Genomic DNA, 15,118 nt, shown 5'->3' on the forward strand with positions numbered 1-15,118 from the left:
AGACGTCACATTTGATTGGTCCAAGTTGGTAACGTCAATTTGCTTTGTTTCGTCAGTACAAAGTGCAAGGTCAGTCTCAGAGATTCTCTCTATTTTGACAAGACGAGGTTCTATTTGTACTACTTCAGAGAAATGGCCTCCTCGGTCTCCTTGGTTACTAACATGTCCATGTCTTTCGCAGGGTTCTTTAGTTTGCATAACTTCTTTAAGAAAGCTTCATTTTCAAGTCCCAATCTCCATTTACGTTTTTACCTGTCTTGCGCCATAAAACTGCTCTTAACCTTCTCATAATATCTTCGGCCAGCTCAGTTTTCCCACTTTTTAAATCCAAATCAAAATTATGCTCGAGAATCTCACACACAACCTGCTTCCGATTTCCACACACTTGTGAGGCAAAATCAGCCAATTCAAACATTACATCTCTGGTCAATAGATGCAAGTCATGTTTCTTATTTTTCCCATATTTTGATTTCACAACAAGGTCAAGTCCTTTTCCCTTACAGATCGGGTAGAGTTCCCTCAATGCTTCTTCTACAGTGGGCATCATGAAGGATTGATCCATTGTTATATCTGTCTGAGTTGGGAAGGTTTCCGTCTGGACATGTTGAGGACAGACGATGCCCATATAAGGCCTTGTGCAGGTATCATTACGTCCATTTTCAGGGCCAAGGATTGCCGTCTCATCAGCACACCGTGTCACATCTGTCTCAGTGGAGAAGCTCTCAGTCTTCACATGCAGAGGAGAGATCAGGCCCACAACAGGCTCCTCCTTTATGCAAACGTCAAAAGGTGTAGGATTTGACAAGCTGTTTTGCAAATAGAACTGTGCCCATTTAAGGGAGTATTCCAAAACTGTAACTGTCTTTGGATCAGGAAGGTCAAAGACTTCTGTTAACCACTCAGGTGTTCTCTTAGAATACATCTTCAGCATTTCTTTTAATTTCTTTTCTACCCTGTATGAAAAGTCATATTGTTGTTCATTTTGTACACCAAGAACAAAGTTGTAATCTAGAATATCAAAGATGACATGAGGGCGAGATCTATTAATGATTCTAGCATATTCTGACACCTCAAGCATTACACCAACTGTCAGTAAATGCAAATTCAGTTTCTGTTTCGCTCCAGATCCAACATTGAAATCTACACCGATCTCCTTGCACTTGATGTATGGATCTTTCCAATATCTCGTAAACTTTCTTAGGTTGGGTCTTGAGTAACTGCCACGACACTGACGTATCCATTTATCCTCTAACGTTTTCCGCCATTGTCGTCTTTGACTTAAATTGGCATCGTTGTCTTCCTCTTCATCAGAGGGAAAGTTCAATGGCTCACAATATTCTGGAAGAATAGGCCTAGTAGATACAGCTAAATGACAGTCGTTTTCTGGAGCAGGTGAGGTTAGCACAGAATGAATGGCAGTACTAGGGCTTGGGATATTAACATTGTCAGAGGGCAATTTATTATTGGTCTGTGTTTGCCTAGAAACCTGTGAAGTTGGGTTGATTTGAGCTTCAAAATTACCACTGAAAGTGGATGCATGTCCTGTCAGAATATCACTGGACGGTGCTAAATGCCATGACTGCTCTTTGATTGAATTCCCTTCAGATGTGCCGATGGTATCTTGATCTTTGCAGAAATAAACCACTTTGACAGCCCTGTTCTCCCCATCACTTGCTCCGGTCATTTCAGGAAAAAGACGTAAAATCTGCCCGTGGCTTGTTGTTTGGGGACTGATGGGAGGTACATGTGAATGCTCTTTCAGTAAACCCACATGGTAACCTGTTTCTGTGTTTTCTGACAATGTTGAATTTGGGTAATCTATCCAGGCATTAATCGAATCAGACCAAATTACTGTATGGGATATCTCCCTCTCATCTTCCTCTAGTTTAACGTCAACATCCATTTTGCACCAATGTCTCTACAAAGACAAAAGTAATCAAAAACACCCCGATGACATTCCTCTCCACATGAACTAGACAGATAATGTAATTTCCACTCTATAAATTACCTGGCCAAATGCCTACATCGTATTTGGAGATGTAGTTATCTAACCATGAGAAACACTCTTCGCGCCACTTCGATACAGTTACGACCGGAAGTTACTTTTTCGTAGCAGATTAGTACAAAGTATTACGCAACGGGTAATGAAATTCAATGTAGCAGGTTAGGACAATTTGGTTAAGGTTATGAAAAATAATTAGGGATAGCAAAACTACCCTCCTAACCTGCTATTAAAATAATTTCGGGTCGTAGCTCTTATCAAAATGGCGAGTAAAAGAACTAGGTTAGTTGTCCGTAACCTGGTAACTAAACGCTTTACCTTTACAGGTGATGGGTAACTGCAAATCCCTTGGCCTTCATTCTATTTAGATAAATGTTGAAAAATATTTCCAAAAACGTCGTATACTACCTAGTACACTGAAAACGTAGCAGTACGCACCGGAGTGGAATATTTTACGGAAGCGTTTTGAAGTCGACGTCTGAGGGTTGTGTCTCCAGGAAGTACAGGCGGAAGTGATGTCATATTCCTTATTCTTTCGCCATGCGATTTGGTCTCGGCTAGAAAGGAGTACAGCTATGGACGGAAGTTGATATTTATATTGATTTTATCAAACAAATCGAAGTACTTGTTTCTCTCCAAATGGGTATAGAATACAACCTTTTAGTTTCAAGTAAGGGCTTTTTACACTATTAGAATGAACGTTCACGTCATTGTGTGTGCTGGTACAGGCTGCTGCACCTACAATGGAGTGAATTATAATATGAACAAACAGCATTGACATTGACATTTTAGTCATTTTGCAGACACTTTTACCCAGAGCAATTTACAGGAACAATTAGGGTTAAGTGCCTTGCTCAAATGTACCTTGGCAGATGTGTTACCGGGTAATCTCTGGTAGTGAAGTGAGCTGTATCATAGTCCTGTCACTGCTTCACTCCCTGGCTACGTCAATATATATAAAACATATTTAAATAAATAAAAAGAGTTCAACAATTTTGTTGACTTTCTGCTCACTTTATTGCATTAGTGAGCCCTCAAAATGATACCTAAGCTTAATTTGCTACGTAGGTTATCTGCCTTTTTTGCAATTATTTTCCATTGGACAAAAGATATAACCCACAAATATGTTGGCTTAGGTTTTTTCCAAAGTACCAATGTTTTTAAATGATTTTATTTGATTTCAACTAATTTATGTTAGTTTATTTGTTATGCATACTTTAACATTGGGTTTCCATGCTGGTAGTAGTGTCTGGTAGTAGTGTCTGGGTTTTGATTTAAAATGTATGTTTGTGCCATGTTTTATTCCCCTCCCCTGATCCTGCTAGGGATTCGGTTACTGCCCCAACACTCTTAACCTCTAAGCTACCTGCATTACCAAGGGGTTCACATTTTTCCAAATAGGGTCCCCTGCATTTTCTAGTGCCAATTTGGGGTCATCTGCAGAAAAAGTTTAGAGACCCCTGACATAGCAGCAAGGCCGGTTACCGACCAGACACGCAGGGCATTAGCCTGGTGGCCACTACTTTTTATGTCAAGTGTATTTCACCATGTCTCAACAGACTTTACAGAACAAATGATTTTTAAAAAGGATTGAATTATAATAATGAATAAATAAAAACAAGACACAACAAAGGTAATGGAATAGAGTTCAAAGATGACCAGTCTGGCAGCAAATCAAATGGCATGCGACAAATACAACAGGTGTAGTAGACCTTACAGTGAAATGCTGAATACAACAGGTGTAGTAGACCTTACAGTGAAATGCTGAATACAACAGGTGTAGTAGACCTTACAGTGAAATGCTGAATACAACAGGTGTAGTAGACCTTACAGTGAAATGCCGAATACAACAGGTGTAGTAGACCTTACAGTGAAATGCTGAATACAACAGGTGTAGTAGACCTTACAGTGAAATGCTGAATACAACAGGTGTAGTAGACCTTACAGTGAAATGCTGAATACAACAGGTGTAGTAGACCTCACAGTGAAATGCTGAATACAACAGGTGTAGTAGACCTTACAGTGAAATGCTGAATACAACAGGTGTAGTAGACCTCACAGTGAAATGCTGAATACAACACGTGTAGACCTTACAGTGAAATGCTGAATACAACAGGTGTAGTAGACCTTACAGTGAAATGCTGAATACAACAGGTGTAGTAGACCTTACAGTGAAATGCTGAATACAACAGGTGTAGTAGACCTTACAGTGAAATGCTGAATACAACAGGTGTAGTAGACCTTACAGTGAAATGCTGAATTACAACAGGTGTAGTAGACCTTACAGTGAAATGCTGAATACAACAGGTGTAGTAGACCTCACAGTGAAATGCTGAATACAACAGGTGTAGTAGACCTTACAGTGAAATGCTGAATACAACAGGTGTAGTAGACCTTACAGTGAAATGCTGAATACAACAGGTGTAGTAGACCTTACAGTGAAATGCTGAATACAACAGGTGTAGTAGACCTTACAGTGAAATGCTGAATACAACAGGTGTAGTAGACCTCACAGTGAAATGCTGAATATAACAGGTGTAGTAGACCTCACAGTGAAATGCTGAATACAACAGGTGTAGTAGACCTTACAGTGAAATGCTGAATACAACACGTGTAGTAGACCTTACAGTGAAATGCTGAATACAACAGGTGTAGTAGACCTTACAGTGAAATGCTGAATACAACAGGTGTAGTAGACCTTACAGTGAAATGCTGAATACAACAGGTGTAGTAGACCTTACAGTGAAATGCTGAATACAACAGGTGTAGTAGACCTTACAGTGAAATGCTGAATACAACAGGTGTAGTAGACCTTACAGTGAAATGCTGAATACAACACGTGTAGTAGACCTTACAGTGAAATGCTGAATACAACAGGTGTAGTAGACCTTACAGTGAAATGCTGAATACAACAGGTGTAGTAGACCTTACAGTGAAATGCCGAATACAACAGGTGTAGTAGACCTTACAGTGAAATGCTGAATACAACAGGTGTAGTAGACCATACAGTGAAATGCTGAATACAACAGGTGTAGTAGACTATACAGTGAAATGCTGAATACAACACGTGCAGACCTTACAGTGAAATGCTTACTTACAAGCCCCTAACCAACAATGCTTTAAGAAGTTAAGAAAAATAAGTGTTATGTAAAAAATAGATAAAAAAAAATAAAAAAAAAAAAAAAAAGTAATAGCAGCAGTAAAATAACAATAGCGAGACTATATACAGGGGGGCACCGGTACAGAGTCAATGTGGAGGCTATATACAGGGGGTACCGGTACAGAGTCAATGTGGAGGCTATATACAGGGGGTACCGGTACAGAGTCAATGTGGAGGCTATATACAGGGGTACCGTTACAGAGTCAATGTGGAGGCTATATACAGGGGTACCGGTACAGAGTCAATGTGGAGGCTATATACAGGGGGTACCGGTACTGAGTCAATGTGGAGGCTATATACAGGGGGTACCGGTACTGAGTCAATGTGGAGGCTATATACAGGGGTACTGGTACAGAGTCAATGTGGAGGCTATATACAGGGGGTACCGGTACAGAGTCAATGTGGAGGCTATATACAGGGGTACCGGTACAGAATCAATGTGGAGGCTATATACAGGGGGTACCGGTACAGAGTCAATGTGGAGGCTATATACAGGGTACCGGTACCGGCTCAGGACCTCAGACTTGGGAGAAGGTTCCCCATCCAACAGGACAACGACCCTAAGCACACAGACAAGACAACACAAGAGTGGCTTCGGGACAAGTCTCTGAATGTCCTTGAGTGGCCCAGCCAGAGCCTGGACCTGAACCCAATCGAACATCGCTGGAGAGACCTGAAAATACAGTGGAGCAAAGAAGTATTTAGTCAACCACCAATGGTGTTATTTTCCACCATAATTTGCAAATTAATTCATTAAAAATCCTACAATGTGATTTTCTGGATTTTTTCCTAATTTTGTCTGTCATAGTTGAAGTGTTCCTATGATGAAAAAAAGATGAGAGGCCTGTAATTAAGTGGGAGAACTTGCACAATTGGTGGCTGACTAAATACTTTTTTGCCCCACTGTATATATAATAGATATATCTAAGGTTAGCTTGACATGGTGTAATTGACTCAACACAAACACATAACACTTCAGATGTCTTATTGAGTCATTAAAATCAGTTGTTATTTCAATTCAGGAAGTAAACCAAATTCCAATTCCAACATTTTCCCAACTGAAAAGCATTGAAGAACATTTGAATTGCAGTGTATTTCCTGCATTGACACCAACCCTGTTTGGTAAACAGAAAAAAATGTCAACATAAAGAAGGTATGTAGGCTACTATGGCTCTAATATGTGTAATTAATACTAATAATATACTTACGGGCTTCAAACTCACTGAGGAGCAACAGCCTCTGACTGTAAACGTTCTGTTGTGACTTTATGGACATAAACACACACAAAGCAGAAACATTTAGGGTGGAATAGCCAAGAGTGAAAGTCATCCGGTATTGTCCGGTAAAAACAAATAATCACCACAGTAAAACTTGAACCTGTCACAATAATTCAGACCATTATTTAACATTACGGCATGTCAGCTGCAGGAAAATGAGCGAATTCACTTTAAAACGGGCGCTATACACTTCTAAACTGCGGTTAGAGAACAACATTTTTATTCACCCCAAGGTGGAGATAAGTGTTTGAGACGCGCGTGTACAGCAGACTGGCAGCATCAATTCAGACGACAGGTGGACTTAATGACAAACACCTTCAGGTTTTACGTAACCGGCGTCTCTTTCCATCAGCGCACTGTTTGGATGATGGAGTGATTCTGTGATTGGACAAACGTGTGCGGGAAGCCAACGGGAGCACCTTTTGAAGTGGTTGACCAATCAGATGAAAACATCATGACTGGTTGTATTTATGCCACATTAAAAGGGCATGATAAAAGTTATATGAACATTCTTTACTAGATCCTACAGAAATTATACTAAATTAATAGGGATTTTATATACAATTCTCTGGTTAGACCCATTTTTCTCATGCACGCGCACACACGCTAGGGTTCTTCATGGGTCTAAAAAAGTTGGACCTGTTACGAAACGGACCTGGTGCTTTCCCACGCGGACCAGATATGCATAAATTAAAAAGTTTAAAATATAGGAGACCTGTTCCGAACGGACCTGGGGCTTTCCCACGCGGACCAGATATGCATAAATTAAAAAGTTTAAAATATAGGAGACCTGTTCCGAACGGACCTGGGGCTTTCCCACGCGGACCAGATATGCATAAATTAAAAAGTTTAAAATATAGGATACCTGTTCCGAACGGACCTGACAACTTTTTTTAAAGCTACTTCATTAACCGGAGATAATAAAGGGCGCGAGAGAGAGGTTCTAGCAGGCCTCTTTGACGGCATCAAACGAGGAGAAACTAGTTAAGCCAGATAACGTCAGCTCGCTAGGCTAATTAAGGCTGCAGAGCACGCGCTTTCCAATCCTACAGATAACAATCACTCCATTCAGAGTATCAAGTAGCAGTATACCTGTTGGCACTTGGTCGTTGTAGCCTAACTTTTAATGACATAATTTTAATTCCATCTTCCATTGATTAGATATCTCCTAACTTTTAGTATGTTTCTTTTACATCAACAGGGAGCGTCAGGAACACATCTACAGTGGCTTCAGAAAGGATTCAGACCCCTTGATGTTGTTACCTTACAGCCTAATTCTAAAATGGATTCAAGAGTATTTTTCCATCATCAATCTAAACAAAATACCCCATAATGACAGAACAAAAACACATTTTTAGAAATCTTTGCAATATCACATTTACATAAGTATATTTGAAATCGGGAGTAATAAGGAAATCTTCCAACCAGGAGTTCTGGGAATTTTGGGAAAGTTAGCGGGAATTTTGCAACCCTCAGTTCAGACAACATAAAATGGCTCAGACGTTGCTGGAGAAAACCATTGACAATCTTATACCACCATCGTGTGGCCAAAAGATAATATGAATTAGCTTGGGTGTGGGTCAGTGGGAGAATCTCAATTGCATTCATTGACTTCTCGCGTCCTTCTCGAAACCCATTGGAGGAGATCAGAAGTGCGGAAAGTCTTAATTTCTCATGTACAATTGAGATATATTTAATTGACCAACTCCCAGGTGAATGTATTGATATCTTTTGGGCAAACGATGTTGGTACAAGACAGTCAATGATTATTCCAGCAACGTCTGGACCAATTTATTTTGTCTGAACTGAGCGTCGCATTAGTGAATTAGATAATGGTTGTGTCGCCACCTGGTGGTGACAGTTGGTTCTTTATCTTTATATAATAGTGATCTCTGCTGCCGTCTTCTGGACAGACGATATTTTAAAGTCGTACATTGGAGTGTGAATTGTTAGTTGTGAACGTGAATTGACTAGAATTAACATAAAACTCACACGATTGTGGTGTAACAAAGCAAAGTGACAAAACATACCCACTGATAGGCTACATGAAATGTTGAAAGAGCGAATCACATAGGGTTTCCACTCTTAAGATGCACAAAAAAAAACTCCACAAAAATGCCAAACAGTGTAAATGCAGATTTTATTTTATTTTTTAATGACCATTGAATTTCCAAAACGTGAACGTGACTCTATTTCCTGTGACCTCACAACCAGTCTCAGTAGTCAGTCCACTGGTGAGGAGGGAGTCTGTTGAACATTATGTTCCTCGAGTTCAAATACGACCAGTCTGAGTAGTCAGTCCACTGGTGAGGAGAGTGATGAACATTGTGTTCCTGTTGAGTTCAAATACGACCAGTCTGAGTAGAGTCTGATGAACATTGTGTTCTTCTTGAGTTCAAAGACGACCAGTCTGAGTAGTCAGTCCACTGGTGAGGGAGTCTGATGAACATTGTGTTCCTGTTGAGTTCAAAGACGACCAGTCTGAGTAGAGTCTGATGAACATTGTGTTCCTGTTGAATTCAAAGACGACCAGTCTGAGTAGAGTCTGATGAACATTGTGTTCTTCTTGAGTTCAAAGACGACCAGTCTGAGTAGTCAGTCCCACTGGTGAGGAGGGAGTCTGTTGAACATTGTATTCCTGTCCTGGTAAAAGTTCAGGTCAGTCCGTCCGTGGAATGTAGTTGAAAAACAACCAGTCTGACAGGAAATCAACGAAGGCTGAAGGTGTAACAGTGGTGTCCAACATCCTCAGGGCAGGTCCACATGTTGAGGATGGAGTCAGACTTCATGTCCCTCTAGTTTGGCAAATAGAGGATCTGTGAATAAAATAAAGAGAGAAATGATGCAATCAACATTCTGGAGGTGGTTAAATATTATATATATATTTATTTGTACCTTTATTTAACTAGGCAAGACAGTTAAGAACAAATTCTTATTTTCATTGACGGCCTACCGGGGAACAATGGGTTAACTGCCTTGTTCAGGGGCAGAACGACATATTTTGTACCTTGTCAGCTCGGGGATTTGAACTTGCAACCTTTCGGTTACTAGTCCAACACTCTAACGACTAGGCTACACTTCGTGATTAGTGCCAGTGTTAATCACAGTGTTAATCACAGTGTTTAGTGCCAGTGTTAATCACAGTGTTTAGTGCCAGTGTTACTCAGTGTTTAATCACAGTGTTAATAAAAGTGTTTAGTGCCAGTGTTAATCACAGTGTTAATAAAAGTGTTTAGTGCCAGTGTTAACCTCTTCAGTCTACCCTCTACTTTTTCGAACATTCTGTTAAAAATCGCACAACATTTCAGCGCCCTACTACTCATGCCAGGAATATAGTATATGCATATGATTAGTATGTGTGGATAGAAAACACTCAGACGTTTATAAAACTGGTTAAATCACGGCTGTGGCTTTAACAGAACGTGCGTTTCATTGAAAAGTACAGGAAAATCTGATCACTGAAAGTGGAAAATTATATCCATTCGCCGCTTCAACCCATTGTTATGGGCGAAAGACATTAAATATGGCTGAGGTTGCAGTACCTACAGCTTCCACACAATGTCAACAGTCTTGTCATTTGCCTAGGATTTGTTTCTTGGTCAAACGAACAAGAGACAGCCCATTTCTTCCAGGCTCTGACCGGATATTTTGGTTGAGAAATACACGGACAGTATTTCAAGACGGAACCCTACAGAAAACACGTCGTCTCGTGATTAATTTGATCGCTTATTAACGTTTACTAATACCTAAAGTTGCATTACAAAAGTATTTCGAAGTGTTTTGTGAAAGTTTATCGTCGACTTTTTGAATTTTAAAAAATGACGTTACGTTATGAAACGCTGTTTTTTTACGTTTATCACACAGTCTACATAGAACGATATCTAGGCTATATATATATAGCCTAGATATATATATATATATATGGACCGATTTAATCGAAAAAAAGACCCAATAGTGATTATGGGACATCTAGGAGTGCCAACAAAGAAGATGGTCAAAGGTAATGAATGTTTTATATTTTATTGTGCGGTTTGTGTAGCGCCGAATATGCTAATTATTTTGTTTACGTCCCCTGCGGGTCTTTTGTGGTGTTACATGCTATCAGATAATAGCTTCTCATGCTTTCGCCGAAAAGCATTTTAAAAATCTGACTTGTTGCCTGGATTCACAACGAGTGTAGCTTTAATTCAATACCCTGCATGTGTATTTTAATGTACGTTTGAGTTTTAACTAATACTATTAGCATTTAGCGTAGCGCATTTGCATTTCCAGAGCTCTAGATGGGACGCCTGCGTGCCAGGTAGGAGCAAGAGGTTAATCAGTGTTAATCACAGTGTTTAGTTCCAGTGTTAATCATAGTGTTTAGTTCCAGTGTTAATCACAGTGTTTTGTGCCAGTGTTAATCACAGTGATTAGTGCCAGTGTTAATCACAGTGTTTAGTTCCAGTGTTAATCACAGTGTTTAGTGCCAGTGTTATTCAGTGTTTAGTGCCAGTGTTAATCACAGTGTTTAGTGCCAGTGTTAATCACAGTGTTTAGTGCCAGTGTTAATCACAGTGTTTAGTTCCAGTGTTTAGTGCCAGTGTTAATCACAGTGTTTAGTTCCAGTGTTAATCACAGTGTTTGAATTCCATGCTGTCACAGTTACCAGCCCTTTCAAGCTTAACATCCTTATCATTTATCGCCCTCCAGGTTCCCTCGGAGAGTTCATCAATGAGCTTGATGCCTTGATAAGCTCCTTTCCTGAAGACGGCTCACCTCACAGTTCTGGGCGACTTTAACCTCCCCACGTCTACCTTTGACTCATTCCTCTCTGCCTCCTTCTTTCCACTCCTCTCCTCTTTTGACCTCACCCTCTCACCTTCCCCCCCTACTCACAAGGCAGGCAATACGCTCGACCTCATCTTTACTAGATGCTGTTCTTCCACTAACCTCATTGCAACTCCCCTCCAAGTCTCCGACCACTACCTTGTATCCTTTTCCCTCTCGCTCTCATCCAACACTTCCCACACTGCCCCTACTCGGATGGTATCGCGCCGTCCCAACCTTCGCTCTCTCTCCCCGCTACTCTCTCCTCTTCCATCCTATCATCTCTTCCCTCTGCTCAAACCTTCTCCAACCTATCTCCTGATTCTGCCTCCTCAACCCTCCTCTCCTCCCTTTCTGCATCCTTTGACTCTCTATGTCCCCTATCCTCCAGGCCGGCTCGGTCCTCCCCTCCCGCTCCGTGGCTCGACGACTCATTGCGAGCTCTCAGAACAGGGCTCCGGGCAGCCGAGCGGAAATGAGGGAAAACTCGCCTCCCTGCGGACCTGGCATCCTTTCACTCCCTCCTCCCTACATTTTCCTCCTCTGTCTCTGCTGCTAAAGCCACTTTCTACCACTCTAAATTCCAAGCATCTGCCTCTAACCCTAGGAAGCTCTTTGCCACCTTCTCCTCCCTCCTGAATCCTCCTCCCTCTCTGCAGATGACTTCGTCAACCATTTTGAAAAGAAGGTTGACGACATCCGATCCTCGTTTGCTAAGTCAAACGACACCGCTGGTTCTGCTCACACTGCCCTACCCTGTGCTCTGACCTCTTTCTCCCCTCTCTCTCCAGATGAAATCTCGCGTCTAGGCCCTCTCCTATTCTCTCTATACACCAAGTCACTTGGCTCTGTCATAACCTCACATGGTCTCTCCTATCATTGCTATGCAGACGACACACAAGTAATCTTCTCCTTTCCCCCTTCTGATGACCAGGTGGCGAATCACATCTCTGCATGTCTGGCAGACATATCAGTGTGGATGACGGATCACCACCTCAAGCTGAACCTCGGCAAGACGGAGCTGCTCTTCCTCCCGGGGAAGGACTGCCCGTTCCATGATCTCGCCATCACGGTTGACAACTCCATTGTGTCCTCCTCCCAGAGCGCTAAGAACCTTGGCGTGATCCTGGACAACACCCTGTCGTTTTCAACTAACATCAAGGCGGTGGCCCGTTCCTGTAGGTTCATGCTCTACAACATCCGCAGAGTACGACCCTGCCTCACACAGGAAGCGGCGCAGGTCCTAATCCAGGCACTTGTCATCTCCCGTCTGGATTACTGCAACTCGCTGTTGGCTGGGCTCCCTGCCTGTGCCATTAAACCCCTACAACTCATCCAGAACGCCGCAGCCCGTCTGGTGTTCAACCTTCCCAAGTTCTCTCACGTCACCCCGCTCCTCCGCTCTCTCCACTGGCTTCCAGTTGAAGCTCGCATCCGCTACAAGACCATGGTGCTTGCCTACGGAGCTGTGAGGGGAACGGCACCTCAGTACCTCCAGGCTCTGATCAGGCCCTACACCCAAACAAGGACACTGCGTTCATCCACCTCTGGCCTGCTCGCCTCCCTACCACTGAGGAAGTACAGTTCCCGCTCAGCCCAGTCAAAACTGTTCGCTGCTCTGGCCCCCCAATGGTGGAACAAACTCCCTCACGACGCCAGGACAGCGGAGTCAATCACCACCTTCCGGAGACACCTGAAACCCCACCTCTTTAAAGAATACCTAGGATAGGATAAAGTAATCCTTCTCACCCCAGTGTTAATCACAGTGTTTAGTGCCAGTGTTAATCACAGTGTTTAGTGCCAGTGTTAATCACTGTGTTTAGTGCCAGTGTTAATCATAGTGTTTAGTTCCAGTGTTAATCACAGTGATGTCCACTCCACATACAGTATAATAATTGGATAACATTGACATCCCCAATAAGCTATTCTTCTAAGCCACAATGTTTGCGTTGAGGCAGGCAGCCCAATTCTGATAAATGTTCCATTAATTTACATTTTGACCAATCACATCAGATCTTTTTCAAAGCTGATTTGATTTGTCAAAAGACCAATTACTGAAGAAAACAAATTCAGAATTGGGCTGCCTGTCTCAAGGCAGCAAAATTGTACAAAAAAAATTCTGATTCTTAAATATAATATTTAGGGATTTAACACACCTTTAGGGATTTGGGGTTTTCACTTGTGTAGAGTTGAAAGTGTTTAGTCCAACATGGGGGGCTGATAGGACCACGCTGCTTTAGAGATACTCTGCTGGAAACACAAACAAATGTATGAAGATATCAGACCAAGCAATTACAGCTAATTCACATTCCTTTAAGTGTTGACCTGAATGCTATTGGCACCAGTCAGATTCTATGAATTCTTAAAATGTTATCATAATTTAACCCCCCCCCGCCATAAAAAACAAATTACTTTGCATACCTTTTCATCCAGAGGCTCACGTGTCACAACGAGCTACGGAGTCTGATTCATACGCAGTGTCTGGAGAAGGGGAGACTTGTGCCCTGAGACGAGTTGACTGAGTGAGAGGGTCACTCACAAAACAGAGGACGAAAACAGAAAAACTATTCCGATCGAACTGCAGTTCCTCACAATAAAATGACAGCTCTAAGAATGTCAGTGGAAGTATCCTTAAAAAAAATAAAAAATACGTAAAAATAATCTTAGTTTACGGTAGAATAACTCCCTGTTCAAAAAAGGAACATATTGGTAACAGTAAGGCAGGTCTGGATACAGTCTCTAAATCTTTCCACAAAAAAAGGAATATATTGGTAACAGCAAGGCAGGTCTGGATACAGTCTCTGAATCTTTCCACAAAAAAACAAAAAAACAAAAACAATAGCCCACTGATAACAATAATAATATGATCCATCATAGTAGGTTATTTCACTAATGCTACTACTACATACTCTTAGAAAATAAAACATCTTTGTCTTTTTATTTCTAACAAAAAAAGGATCAGAGGTGCTTCTATAGAGGCTTGTATTTGTAGTGGAGTTCGTTTCGTCAATGATTACGTCGTAAAATAGTTAAGAAAACAAAAAAAGTCTGGCAATAATCTTGCTGTATTCAGTCTCTACAGCAAGACCAGACATCAAAGGTTAAACAGGAAGGAAGGCCAAGGGAATCTGCACAAATCCACGATTCAAAGACTAAACCCTTAATACAAATATATTGTCTCCCTATTTTCACTTAATCCTAAAAATACTAGTGCTACTCCTACTTGTGTACCAATTTCTGAATTGGTCCAAGAAACGCTAGCGCAGCCCTCCATTAAACATTTAGCTACAGTATATCCCTAATGAATACACATCTCTGTTAGGCTCGTTGACTGTGTTCTAGGGTGACTAATAGAGTGGAAGTCTACGTACTTCAGGGAGACCTAAAACTAACATTCGGAACCTTTCGCATTCCAAGTGTGATCCAAAGATCAATGTAGCATACAGTCATTTGAAAACACACGTTTTTAAACTGTGAAACTATTGTGATAAAGGCAGCCCAATATATGAAGGTAGAGTTAAGTCATAGCATGCCTTTGCTTTACCTATATGAAAGTCTGTGTGTATTAAGCAGGTAGACCTACTTCAGGACAGAAAGAAAATACTTTAAAACACAATGTCCTCCCTTCAGCTGAGACAGAAAACAACCAGCACAAATAGTCAAGAGTGATGCTGAGTAGCTGGAGCTGGTTGCCAATCTGGTCATTGATTTGTCATTGTAATGTGTGTATCAGTCAGTTTCTGTTTTTCCACAGTTAGGCTACATCCTGTCCAGACTGAAGCACCATCCTGTCCAGACTGAAACTACATCCTGTCCAGACTAAAACTACATCCTGTTCAGACTGAAACTCCATCCTGTCCAGACTGAAGC

At 41.5% G+C, this 15,118-nt stretch overlaps 1 protein-coding gene and 1 long non-coding RNA gene across 2 annotated transcripts in view; both read right to left on the bottom strand.

Annotated features, from left to right (window-relative positions):
* The window catches only part of LOC124002280, a 32,244-nt gene extending 29,705 nt beyond the window's left edge, over positions 1-2,539 (bottom strand). The window contains exon 1 of the mRNA XM_046309653.1: positions 2,321-2,539. The gene's annotated coding sequence lies outside the window, so the exon portion shown is untranslated. The remainder of the gene's footprint in view (positions 1-2,320) is intronic.
* Positions 2,540-9,029: 6,490 nt separating this feature from the next.
* Positions 9,030-14,474, bottom strand: LOC124001710. The gene is made up of 3 exons (XR_006832844.1): positions 13,670-14,474; positions 13,405-13,498; positions 9,030-9,255 (listed from the first exon to the last, which is right to left on the bottom strand). It is a non-coding gene; the product is annotated as an uncharacterized LOC124001710 (long non-coding RNA).
* Positions 14,475-15,118: the final 644 nt, after the last annotated feature.

This window comes from Oncorhynchus gorbuscha, linkage group LG17 (assembly GCF_021184085.1).
Source record: "Oncorhynchus gorbuscha isolate QuinsamMale2020 ecotype Even-year linkage group LG17, OgorEven_v1.0, whole genome shotgun sequence".
Taxonomy (NCBI): domain Eukaryota; kingdom Metazoa; phylum Chordata; class Actinopteri; order Salmoniformes; family Salmonidae; genus Oncorhynchus; species Oncorhynchus gorbuscha.